This window comes from Vespa mandarinia, chromosome 23 (assembly GCF_050613455.1).
Source record: "Vespa mandarinia isolate Hongniang chromosome 23, ASM5061345v1, whole genome shotgun sequence".
Lineage (NCBI taxonomy): Eukaryota > Metazoa > Arthropoda > Insecta > Hymenoptera > Vespidae > Vespa > Vespa mandarinia.
This window is the reverse complement of record NC_140832.1, coordinates 2,991,417-3,004,530: the sequence shown is the minus strand read 5'-3', so window position 1 is coordinate 3,004,530 and position 13,114 is coordinate 2,991,417. Positions and strand designations below refer to the sequence as shown.

General features: G+C 32.6%; 1 protein-coding gene and 1 long non-coding RNA gene across 4 annotated transcripts in view; one reads left to right on the top strand and one right to left on the bottom strand.

Moving 5' to 3' along the window:
• Window positions 1-13,114, bottom strand: part of LOC118444484 (uncharacterized) — a 52,244-nt gene that overhangs the window by 32,513 nt on the left and 6,617 nt on the right. The window contains exon 2 of the long non-coding RNA XR_014983529.1: window positions 8,932-9,281. This is a non-coding gene — a long non-coding RNA (uncharacterized LOC118444484). The remainder of the gene's footprint in view (window positions 1-8,931; window positions 9,282-13,114) is intronic.
• The window catches only part of LOC118444450 (protein G12-like), a 28,041-nt gene continuing 26,495 nt past the window's right edge, over window positions 11,569-13,114 (top strand). For all 3 annotated transcript variants that reach the window (XM_085663676.1, XM_085663674.1, XM_085663672.1), the window contains exon 1: window positions 11,569-12,213. The gene's annotated coding sequence lies outside the window, so the exon portion shown is untranslated. The remainder of the gene's footprint in view (window positions 12,214-13,114) is intronic.

The window sequence follows — 13,114 nt, the reverse complement described above, 5'->3', positions numbered from 1 at the left end:
AAAGAAGAAAAGAGTTTATCGTATTTCGAATAAATTTTATTTATTTTATTTATCAACGAAAGCTAGGTGCGAAGTAACAACGGACGAAAGTATAGGGACGTGTAAAAGAGGATCGATCGATCAAGAGAGACACATGAAAGAGAGAAAGAGAGAGAGAGAGAGAGAGAAAGAGAGAAAGAGAGAAAGAGAGAAAGAGATAGAAAACGTTTCGCGTGAATACCCTTTGAAAATTTATGTACTCCGGAATGCGAGCGAGAACCGTAAAATGCAATTTTGTTAATCCGAATTCCACGAAGGAGTCACAAATTTGCGGCTTAATGTATCGGAAGTATCGGACAAACGAACTTTCGTTGCCATTTTAAGGGAGCCGTTATACCCTCTCCCCCTCCTCCCGCCCTTTCAACCCCCACCTCGCCCATTTCTCTAGCGTTTCTCCTCACGCGATGCGAGATCTCGAGCGTTAACGTTCTCGCGTCATCGTTTCTAGTTCGTCGGTTATTCCGCTTTCTTTCGTCTTAAAAGGTTCTTCCTCGACTTCTTCCTTTTCTTCTTCTTCTTCTTCTTCTTCTTCTTTTACTTCTTCTTTTTCTTTTTTTCTTTCCATTCAGCTTTCGCCAGCGATAAAATATATCGAGTATAAAACGCTTGACGCTACACGTTCCGAGTCGACAGTTTTTCCTCCGGTCTTTTTCGTGTAAATCGCTAAAATGTTTCTGATCGACCTATATTTCTTCTTCGATCAGAGCTTTCTTCTCTTTCTCTTTCTTTATTTCTTTATTTCTTACTTTCTTTCTTTCTTTCTTTCTTCTTATAACTCGTTTTCGCTTTCTTAACGCTTTACCAACAATTTTATGTATTTTATTCTTAAGATCTTAAGTCAAGTAAGATTACAAAATTCGAAGAGTGAAAATTTTAAATGACGATCGAGAGAAATATGCATAGGGATTTTTCTTTCTTTATTTTTCCTTTTTTTTTTTTTTTTTTTTTGATTGCTCCCACCATTTGCACTTTTACCGATTCAGAAAGAAAAAGAGAGAAAGAGGGGATGAATTGTACAAAGAAGAATAAAAATCGATAGATGACCGAAAGGACAAGTTTATTTGTTCCTTTGATCGATCGGTAATACATGCTCACGTACATAGATATATATCTGTGTAAGTATTGATTTTTCGTATGTTCACAGTTGGCTAAAGGGGTATGTGATTTAATGGAGAACTATAGATCGATCATTGATCTATCTATCAAGATAACGTTGTTCCTTCGTTATCTAAGATAAAGATGACTTGCGAACTTCTTTTTTTTCCATTGACAATACTTCAGATATCTTCTATTGGTTGTGTTTAATTTCATTATTTTTTCATTTATTATTTATATATTTTAATAATAAAGTTTATATCATTTTAAAAATGATCTTTTAATTCATTTCAAATGTTACAAAAAAGAAATATATATATATATATATATATTATTTAACAATGTCGAAGACAAATTTTCTGCAAAGTTTCCAAATGATTCAAATTCGTTTTGAAATGATATCATTACTTCGTTAAATAGAATTGTATATAATAACACGAATATTATCTCGAAAATTTCGAAGTGATCGTTTTGAAATATCAAATAGCATTATTCATATTGTCACATAAGTTTTCCATAAAATATTTCCATATTTATGATATAAGTTAAGACAAATTTACATTACACATTTAAAATCATATTAGATGTTTAAGAGATATCATGATTCGTATATATATCATTAAATGTAAATTTACAAATTTCCTACTCCGAAAATATTTTCAATCGTTTCTCTAACAATTCACGTGAAATAAAAATATTGTCTCCCTCTCTCTCTCTCTCTCTCTCTCTCTCGAACATTTTCATAGAAATAACGAAGCTCGGTAAAACTGATTACGAGCACTTAAGAGAGTCAGAGAAGGAAAAATGGATAGGAAGATCAAGTCGATCGGTTGAAAGACAAGAACACGACGTCGAAGATCTCGACAAGGAGAAGAACGATGGTTGGGAGGATTGGGTGGTGTGGATGTGATAGGGCGGAGAGGAGGAGGGGGTCGAGGGGATAGGATTGGGTATAGCGATAGTGGATCGGTAGCAAGGTTTAGATTGGCTTTGCATAGTTTCGCATGTCGGGAGTTGAGTTATAATTACCTTAGCGTCTGTAACAGGAGTGGTTCACCGTGGCTACGGTTAACGCGACTATGGGGATAATAAATTAATGCGGCACGTCGCGTAAATGTAATACGAACCTAACAATCCACTTCGGCTAAGAGCGCGTACCCAGTGAATGATGATACTCGAAAGGTACTGGCCACCGTCTGCTCTTGAAACTACCGCAACGATCCTTTTCTTAGATGGTACGCCGAAAGTAGAACCGACATTTTTCGAAGAAACGAGAAGATTTCCTTCAAGAAGATATTTCTTTATAAGATTGAAAAGTTTTCTTTTCTTTCTCTTCGTTGAAAAAAATCAAAAATTTTTACTTTATTCTTTCCTCTTTCTCTTTCTCTTTCTCTCTCTCTCTCTCTCTCTCTTTTTATTTCTTTATTTCTTTTAGACTAAATTATAACTCTGCTATATGTATTTCTGCTCTAAGATTTTATGTTTCATTTAGAAACATAAAATTTGACTTTGTATCTTTCTCTTTCTCTCTCTCTCTCTCTCTCTTTCTCTTTTTCTCTTTCGCTTAGACCAGACAATATTCAGAATATTTCGGTAGTTTGAGCTATATGTTACTCGGCAACGAGAATTAACGTCACGTATGATTATAAATACAGAGAAGCGTGCATAAAGTACATATATAGAGTTCTGGTGTTCTAGCGTTTAGAACTTGGCGATCTATGCAAAAGTGCAAAAGCGGTCCTCTAAGCTCGCATGTAAATGCAACCGTAAGAGCGTATAAATACTCGGTAATATGCGCGTGCGTGCAAGTGAGTAAAACATATACACAAAGAGAGGGAGAGAGAGAGAGAGAGAGAGAGAGAGATATGGTAAAACGAAGAGATAGTCAAGCGTATAAATTATACTAGGCATTTACAACTCGCATTTCCAGGACCTCATGCAAGTTACACCTCCTCCTCTTTTCCAAAGAACTCTCGAAAATGTATCCAGGCTTTTGCGAACCTAATCCGTATCACATGAATTCTCTTTCCCTTTGTACGATCTCGTTTCGATTTATTTTTCTGTTTCTTTTTTATTTTGTTTTTTAATCATATTTACGGACGATTTTTATTCAACGCGTAATTATCTATAAATCGTTTAATTCGTAATCAATGGATATCTCTTTTTCTTCTCATGTTCAATCTTTTTTGCAATTACGAATTTTAATTCGTTATCACAAAACTTCGATAACAATGTCAGTTTTTATTAAGAAATTATTTAAAATTTAAAAACTTTTTTAGAGGCGAAGAAAAAGCTTGATATTCTTGATTTTTCTTTCTTTTTTTTTTTCATATATTTTTTCTTTTTCTTAAGTATCAAGAAATCATTATACTATTTCAATTATATCAGAATAATTCATTTAAAAAAGAAAAAAAGATGTATCTTGTTATAGCAATGATAAGAGATATAAATTTATAAATTTTTTACAAATTGCTTTTGAAGTATTTTTATAAAAGATGTATATACACATCTCGTAAATCTGATTATTTTATATTTGATGCATACAATGTAAATATCATAGAAATCAATTAATCCAATTTCGAATTACGTTTACTCAAGGATCTTTAAAATCGTGATGAAATGATGCAATGGCTATTTAAAGAGTCTTTAAACGAGCATGTATCTGAGCATGATCGATCGATTTTAATGATATTTACAAATGGCTTTCGGTAAAAGTTAAAAAAAAAAAAGAAAAAAGGAATTCTCATTTTTTATTTTTTTTAATTTTTTTTTTTTATTTCTGTTACAACAGAGTACTTATTTACTTTGTTCTTTACATATTTCATATAATATCCAAATTTCTCCGTATTTACTCAAAGAAAAAAAAAAAGCAATAGAATAAAATAAAAAAATAGAAGAAAAAATACGGAGTACAGGATCATTTTTAAATAACGTTTATTTATATTTAAAATGACGCATGAATACTCGTTTCATATATATCCTAGACTGTTCACAAATTATATTTTTTATTGTGCTACATTTCTTTTTTTTTCTTTTTTTTTTTTTCAAAATAACATATCATCGATTGTGATTCTCGATAAAAGAACGATGCTTTTGAGTAAATATTTGAGTTTAAGACAAAAGAAAAAAAAATATATATATATAGCGTATTTATGTATATTACTATTATTGATAGTTTCACAATATATCATTCAAAAATGCGATCACGCGTGTATGATAAAAATTTCTTTATTTCTTTATAGACTCTCACGAAGGATCTCGAAAACTGGTACCTAAATCGATTTTTAAACTGACCTAGGAACTTTTCTGGGGGGGGGGGGGGAGGAGAGGAGGAGGAGGAGGGGATACATCCTAAATACGTACGTTTAATTTTTCAAAGATTAATCTGATGAACGAAGTCAAAGACGTAATAACTTTGATTGATTAAAAAATCATTCGTACAGATAATTATTTAAAAGTGTTAACATTTTCATTTGTTAAAGCGTACATAGATAATTTGTAATCGATTAATCAAATGTTAAATCAATCATTAAGGATTAATTAGTATATATAAAACTAGGGAAAAAATTTTTTGGTTTATCTTCTACTTCTATTTTTTAATTTCGTATCAAAGTAATTCGAGTAATAACGTATGTATGTATATACGTCGAGCGTATTTTATTGCTCGACGAATATCCACCATTCTATTTCACATTTCTCTTTGTTAGAGGAGAGAAAGAGAGAGAGAGAGAGAGAGAGAGAGAGAGAGAGAGAGAGAGAGAAGGTAGGTTAGAGAAGTTGTTTCTCTTAAGAGTTTACTGTCAAGCGCTCTCGTTGTACGAATACCAATATGGTTGAAGTAGTGGCCTCAACAAGCCAAGCAAACTACGTTAACCCAAGCCACTGAAACTTTTAAAGAGATACCGTACTATTCGCATAGCGCGTTGATTTTGTTTCTACGTAGATATATATGTATGTATATATGTATATATATATGTATGTATGTATGTATCTCAAAAGTAGATCGGATTCGTCGAGATATGGCGTTGAAAAAAATGAAACGAGCTGCGCAGTTTAAATGCGTAACCCTTTGAAATCTAGCAGTGAAAGATAAATAATCAGAGAGAAAGAGAGAGAAAGAGAGAATTTTCTTTTTTCTCTTCTTTTTTTTAGTTTTTTCTTTTTCTTTCTTTTTTTTTTCTTTTTTTTGTTTCAAAGCTTTAAACTTTATCTCTGAACGTAGAGTTAATTAAAGAGAAAGTGTGACAATTATGAGTAATGTTTTATAAGAATTATATCTGGCGAATTTATTGCATAGTACTGATGAGCTTTACGAATTTAATACTTTAAATGGAAAAATATTGATAACAACACACGTCACATGAATAAGAGATCTTTAATTTTAATATTCTTTCATTTGTCATAGTCATTGAGATGTGTTAGAAAAGTGAACATTTTTTTTTTTTATATCGAATCGAATGTCAGATCCTAAACATTTTTATTTATCTATCACCCAGATATTATTAAATTAATTATTAAATCATCTCGTTTAGTTACTAGGAGGAATGTTAAAAAAACAAAACAAAAAAAGGAAGAAACAAAAAGTAAATTTGATTGTTAAATGTTCTCGACATGAATCAGTTTTAATATTCGCCGATGTTCTTAGTAAAATAAACGAGAGATGATTTACTTAACGAGTTTGGTAAAACAGAGGGGTTGCTTAATGATTAGTCTGACTTCGTAATATCATCGAGTTTCCTTGATACGAATACATATACATATATTCATACATACATACATACATAGACACACACACATATATATATATATTTAACATAGGTAATCGCGATGCTACCTACCATTTATACGAGATAACTTTTAATCGCATTAAAGTTCATAATCTGCCATTTACTGACTAGAACCATAATTAAAATTTTATCACTCGAGCGATTAAGAACGAGACATCGTGTGCATTTAACCCTCATGTATTTCTTTTCATCTTTCTTTCCTCTTCGTCCTCTTTTCTCTTTTCTTCTTCATTTTCACATTTCTTTCTCTTATTCTTACTCGAACAGAGAAAGAACGAAAGAAAGAAAGAAATAAAAGGAAGAAAGAAGGAAAAGGAAGGAAAAAAGATGGGAGTAGGGAAGAAAAAAATATTTTTTTCTTTTCGCCTCTCGAAAATGGTATACGATAGTGCGATAAAAGGTTGCTCTCTTCGTGCAATTTCAACTAGAAGGAACGAACAATAATTCGTCTTGGAGTTTCCACGTAACTGACAAGCGGAACGCGTTTGCTCTCTCTCTCTCTCTCTCTCTCTCTCGCTCCCTCGTATCCTGGCTCGGAACCTTTCACAGGACACTGCACCTGTTCCCTTCTTTACTCCTTTGTAATGTTCTCGCTAACGTAAGAGCGAACGACGACAGCTTTTCGAGTGGTAAAAGTCGCGAAGACGTTACGAATCGTTCGTGAAACGTTAGTCGCTAGACGGATGAGTCCAGAAGAAAAACATTAGTATTGTATGCTGGTAGATGAGAACTACGTACATACGACCATTTGCGTTAGGATATTAGTAGAGAGAAAAAAAAAGAAAGATGAAATAAAAGAGTGGGTAGAAGGAGGGAAAGGGATAGGAAGAGGGGAGAAAAAGTAGGAAGGATACAGCATCGATAGAGTAGGAGTTCGTGTCGTTGAGAAGGGTGGAAAAGGTGCTGGCTATATAGAAGACGCGTGTATTGATTACTTCAAGAGAGAGAGAGAGAGAGAGAGAGAGAGAGAAGGGAGACAGAAGTTGCTTCTTCAAGATTTTCTCCTTTTCTAAGAAATTCTTTTTCTTCGGTTCCCGTCTTCACGTTGCTCATCTATTTCTCTTTCTCTCTTTAAAGGAAAATTTTTGCATTTTCTTATATCCTACGAGACATTGAGTGACTATTGTTATTACCCGCGTGGGATTACATTCACGATTTTTTTTTTTTTTTTTTTAATTTTTCCACTTGTCATTTTTCTTTTCTTTTCTTTTTTTTTTTAGCTCTTTTTTCTCTCTTTTTTTTCTCTCTTTTTTTTTTAATTCGAAGAATTAAAAAACATTTTTTTTTTAATACAACAGATCGCATGTTATTTATTAATTATTTTATTAATTAATAACTTCATTAATCTAGTCTGTATTTTTTATTACTAAATAATTTTAATGGAAACTAACAAATAAATTATTGCATTTCTATAAGAAACCGTGATATTCTTATTGTTAATAATTTATATTTGATCCTTTTCAATATCCAATATGGAATAAATAATTTTTTTCAGTAACGATAGTTGGATTCCCTGTTGAACGAATATTTTTGTTTCTCTTTTAATTTACGAGCAAACGAATGTACGCTCGTACCTTTTCTTTGGAAACTTCCGTAGGTAAGGATAAGAGCGGAAATACTTACTTTGCTCATATTCTCTTCTACGTATAACGTCATATCCGCTTACCTCTCGAAGAGAAATTTTGCATCAAAGCGAACTTCGTCTGGTCTCAAGTTCCAACATTATTATACGCATCGTCATTTTTCAGCTTTGGCTTTGAAGCGAGTGCCATTGGAATGGTAAACTCGTAAAAAAGAAGTGAAAAAAAAAGAGAGAAAAAAAAAGAAAAAAAAAAGGAAAAAGAAAAATAACATGTCTACTAATTACATTTTTTCTCTCTCTCTCTCTCTCTCTCTCTTTTTTCTTTTCTTTTTTTTTTTTGTTTCTTTCGAGCGCGAGAAGAAGTAAAGGAATGGGAAAACACAATGGAGAAAATGCAACGACGAGAAAGAAAAGAAAAAAGGTCAAGTCAAATGAAACGTATACGGTTGTTTTCTCTTTTCTTTTTCTTCTTTTTACGAACATTTTCGATCGTTCATTCGTTTCACGATTCGAAAATTCTTTTAGAATCGAGTTAACAACAAAGCAACGAAGAAAAAAAGAGAGAAAGAGAGAGAGAGAGAGAGAGAGAAGATGGGAGAAAACGTATCTATCTATCTATCATGGTTTTCGTTTTTATCGTAGGAAAATTAGCAATTTCGCAGGATCGTCTGGTAGCCGTGCAAAGACCGCAAAGACCGCTATGCTCTCGTGGTTTAAAGGAAGGGTTTGTAGAGGGCACAGAGTGGATACATCAGCACGTCCACCCTTCCTATTCCTTTTCTCCCGTTCGCGAATCTAGCTACCATTACTCCTCGCATTTTCTCTCCTCCCTTCATCCCTTCCCATCGTCGTTCTTGCTTTTCCGTGAACGTTATCCTAGCCGACGAGCACCGGCAAAGGCAGTAAAAAGGACCATGTCGAAATTACGAAACTGTCGCTGACGATGAAGTCGAGATGCTTCGAAAATTGGTGGTTCTGAAAACGCGCTGAAGTGCGCGCCCGTGTGTGTGCATACCCTCTATATACAATTCAAAATACAGCTAAACTTTTTGACGTTTTTCCAATAGCGGCGATGATCGACGTGACAAATTTAAATTATGCCTTGAAAGACTTTCGCTCTTCAATTTAAAATATAATTTTGGTATTACGATAACAGATTTACTTCTTTTTCTTTCTTTTTTTTTTTCTTTCTTTTTTCTTACTCGCTTATTTACTTACTTCAAGATCAATCATTTCCTATGAAAACATTTTCGAGAAGGAATGGTAATATTTAGAAAAAATACAAAAAAAAAAAAAAAACAAAAAATGGAGGAAAAAGAAGAAGAAAGAATAGGTATAAAATTGTGTAACATTTACTGGTATTAAATAACGTAAGAAAAATTATTCGATCAGATCGACGAAACCAAGTAAAGAGAAAAATAAACTTACCACTTTGAAAATGTTCCGTAGGTATTTTCTCGGGTTTACGGGACGCAGTTGATGATTCGTTCAGCAACGATCGTTAGAAGACGTAAATACATCCGTTCCTCTTCTCAAAGAATGGACGAAGTAGCGAGAAGGCAGGAGATTCGATTGTATCGTGGAAGAGAGATAAAAAATCTGTTCTTGTTTGGTCTAGGTCCTTCTCATTCTCTCTCTCTCTCTCTTTTCTTTTCTTTTCTTTGTCCGTCTCTTTTAGACGCAGACGGTTTCCATTTAACGAACTTTCCTACGTCCTGTGTTTGCGCGCGCTTATTTAATTTCTTTGCGCTCGTCCAATCGTCGTTGGGCAATTGAAACTAGAAAAGGTAAGAACGAAGAATAAAATAAGAAGGATAAGATAGAAATAAAAGAAATAAAGGACGAAGAAGAGAAGAAACGGTGCGCGTTCTCAATCCAATGGTAATTCGATTTCGACAAACGTCGAGCAAAATACATTGTCCTCGGATGGTTACCTCGGTCGGCCTTAGTGAAAGCATTATACTATGTCTCTGATTCATGTGCTGCACCGTTACCTTTTCTCCCTTTGAAGACGATCCCCTTTGCACGTTCCGTGAATATCCACGATTACGAATTTCCGGGGTTTTTATTTTTTTTTTTTGCGAACGCATCGTAAATACGAAAAAAGGTAAGAGGTATCCTATACCCTACTACAATTCCTTTTTTTTCCTTTTTTTTTTTTTCTTTATTTATTTTTGTTTTTCTTTTTTTCTTTTTTTTTTCTTTTTTTTTTTGTCTTATTTAATAAAAATTTTGTAATACGAAAGAAAAGCAAAAAAAAGAACGTCTAATGCTTTCCATTTAATGCGATATGTTACTTCGATATGTTACATAGCATTGAGTTTTATTACAATAAACAAAGATCGTAAGACGAAATTAAATATGATAATATGAAATGAAATAAAAATTAAATGATAATTATAAAATTTATCATTGATTCGGAAAAATCATTTGAATGATTTAATACTGACTTGACCATTACGTTATTCTTCTCGAAGAATGGTCGAAGTAGCGATTTTTTACTTTTATATTTTGGTACGCAATTAATCTAACACTCTTAAAGGAAATACGTCTTACCTCTAGGACGGTTTAAACGAGTATGAGCATTGCCTTGTGATAATACTAGCGACGACCTCCAGAAGTTGTCTTAAATGAAAATATCAACAATCGAACGTTTCTCAGAGGACGTCTAATACCTCTATACGATTCATTTTGTACTTATCGATTTTATGACACGTATTAAATTAAAATATATATATATATATATATATAAAATATATATATATATATATATATATATATATATTTTAATTATATATATATTTTAATATATATATATATATATATATATTTTGTTTTTTTTTATGAAAAATATATACATGCCGATTCAAAAGTTCTTAAATGATTTTAATAATCGATTATTTTTTCTCGAGATTTTTTAGACTAATTTCTTTTTCTTTTCTTTTCTTTTTTCAAATTACAATACTACGAGCTTAGTGAATTTTTTTCCTATCCTTGTATTTTATAGTTTTTTTTTTCTTTCTTTCTATACGTTCCATATATGTATAGTTAAAATATACAAAAATTTATATTACATTTAGAAAAAATTGTAATATATTATATTTTACATTGGAATATTCTAATGCTTTTCAAGGGTCGTTAAAATTAATCCAAATTAGTATGCAATTATGAATCTTGTCGATAAATAAAAGTAAAAATATTTCAGTTGATTCGTCTCTCTTTCTTCTCTCTCTCTCTCTCTCTCTCTCAACCAATTAAATTATCTGTAATAATTTATTACCGTTCAATCATTGAATCTTTTAATCGTTGAAAAATATTAAACGAAATGTTGTTCGTAATATTTCTCAAATTTCTCGATATAGAAATAGTTTTATATTGCCACATATAACTTTTATATTATATATATTATTATATATTACTGTATACAAGTTGATATTACGTTTATAATTCTACTGAAAAAAAAAAAGAAAAAAAGAATATATTTATCTGCTTGTTAAGATTGCGTGTAAAATATCAGTAGAAATTAAAACAAATAAACATATAACCTAACAAGTTTTGGTAAAATGAAAATTTGGCTTAACGAACTGTTATTCGATAAAGTAATGAAATATTTATTATTAAAAAAGTTATTAAAGGCTAACGGTGAAAAGTGTTAATCCATCGAAGGATTATTACATGTAATTGAAGAATTTAATAAAACAGTTTATATTTATATGAGGTTTCATTTAGACGAGAGTATAAGAAGAATGAAACGTGAGTTTATTTATCGTGAACTTGTCTTCCTCTCTCTCTCTCTCTCTCTCTCTATCTCTCTGCTTCTCTCTCTCTCTCTCTTTCTCTCTGCCTTTCTCTCTCTCTCTGTCTCTCTCTCTCTTTCTGTCTTCCTCTCTTTCTCTTTCTCTCTCCCTCTCTCTCTCTCTCTTTCTATTCTGGTAAATAAATAAAACGGTAAGAAGAAAGATCGTTGTCCTTTAGAAGGATACGAAGAAGAGAGAGAGAAAGAGAGATAGAGAAAGAGAGAAGAACTGGAAAGGTCGTCGTCGTCTTAGTCGTCGTAATGTCGTCGTAGTAGTCGTAGCGTCGTCGTAGTCGTCGTCGTTTACTGCGATGTTAGCGATCTCGCGGAATTCGGCGACTGAACGGAAGGAGAACCTGGATGGAGAGGATGGCGGCCATTTGTCATCGTCAGCGTCGCGACGTCGTGACACCCGACAGTGAACACTGCTAAACCAATTAAAACTATGTCGTCCTCGAAGAGAGACAGAGAGTAAGAGAAAGAGAGATAGAGATAAAGTGAGAAAGAGAGACAGACAGACAGACGGACAGAGAGAGAGAGAGAGGGAGAGGGAGAGAGAGAGAATGTAGCGCGCATGTCGAAGGGTGAGAACGAAAGAGAAAGAGGGTGCTGGTTTAACTTCAACGTTCAAAACCAAAGGCCAAAGTGTAATAGGCACGAGGAAGATGGAAAGAGAGGATAAGGGTAAGCGTGAGAGGGAGAAGGAGAAAAGTCACAGGAACAGGAAGAGGATAGGAAACGTAAACCAGTCCAGTCGGCAGAAACGACGGGTCCTAAATTATGCTTGGCTCGATAATTTATGCTTTCTCCTTTAAACCTTCTCTACGATCTCAGCGAATCGAACGATGCTCAGTAGCTTAATGGATTTCTGTACCTTCGATGTATTTCCTTTTTAATATCGATACTTATCGCTGGTAAGTAAGAAAGCTTTTCCATTTTGTTTTTGTTTTCGTTTTTTTTTTTTTTTCTTTAATTTCTGCAATGCATAGATATAATATTAAATGCATATATATTATGTATATAAATTATTTCAAAACATTTTTATAACTCTTAACATTTATTTACGATCTTTGCGATGATCCTTTTTTTCTTTTTTTTTTATGTGTATAAGCTATTATACAAAAAGTTATTTCATTCTTTCGAACTTTCTTTTCTTCTGTAATGCATAAATGTAAAGTTAATAGTAAACGTCACGTTCGATATAATACATATATATATATAAATTATTTCAAATGTTTTTATGATTGGTTTTATTTACAATACTGTTCTTCTTTTTTTTTTTCTTTCTTCTTCTTTTTCTTTCTATTTCTTCGTATTACGAGATCATAACTCTTATTTTCTCAGCTTTGTTGTTTCTTTTCTTTTTTTTTCTTTTTTCGTTCTTTTTTCGTTTCGTTTTTCCCCATTACGCCATAAATATTATAGGAAGGATGTAACGTGAAGAATAGAAATGTACTGTTAAATCGTTTAGCTCATAACAAGGTATTCACGTTTTCGGAGACGATTAAGACCGAGAAAGGGAAATTGTGTATCGCTTTAACAACTATAATTATTAAACCTTCTTCCTCCTATTTGTGTTCGTTTCCTAGGTTGCCTATGTACGTAGTTCGATGTTAACGCTCGCATTATAACTTCTCGTAGCTTTGGAAACTTGGATCGTTTATATTGAGTTCCCAAAGCACACGACGTACCCTAAGCGCAACTAGTGGCGGCGTTGGAGACGTGGTCGCATCTTTATGTAAAACGATTTTACTAGAAACTGAAAAGGGACTTCTTATTTTCGACGTTGCCTTAAGCCGTCGTTTCGATAAAAAT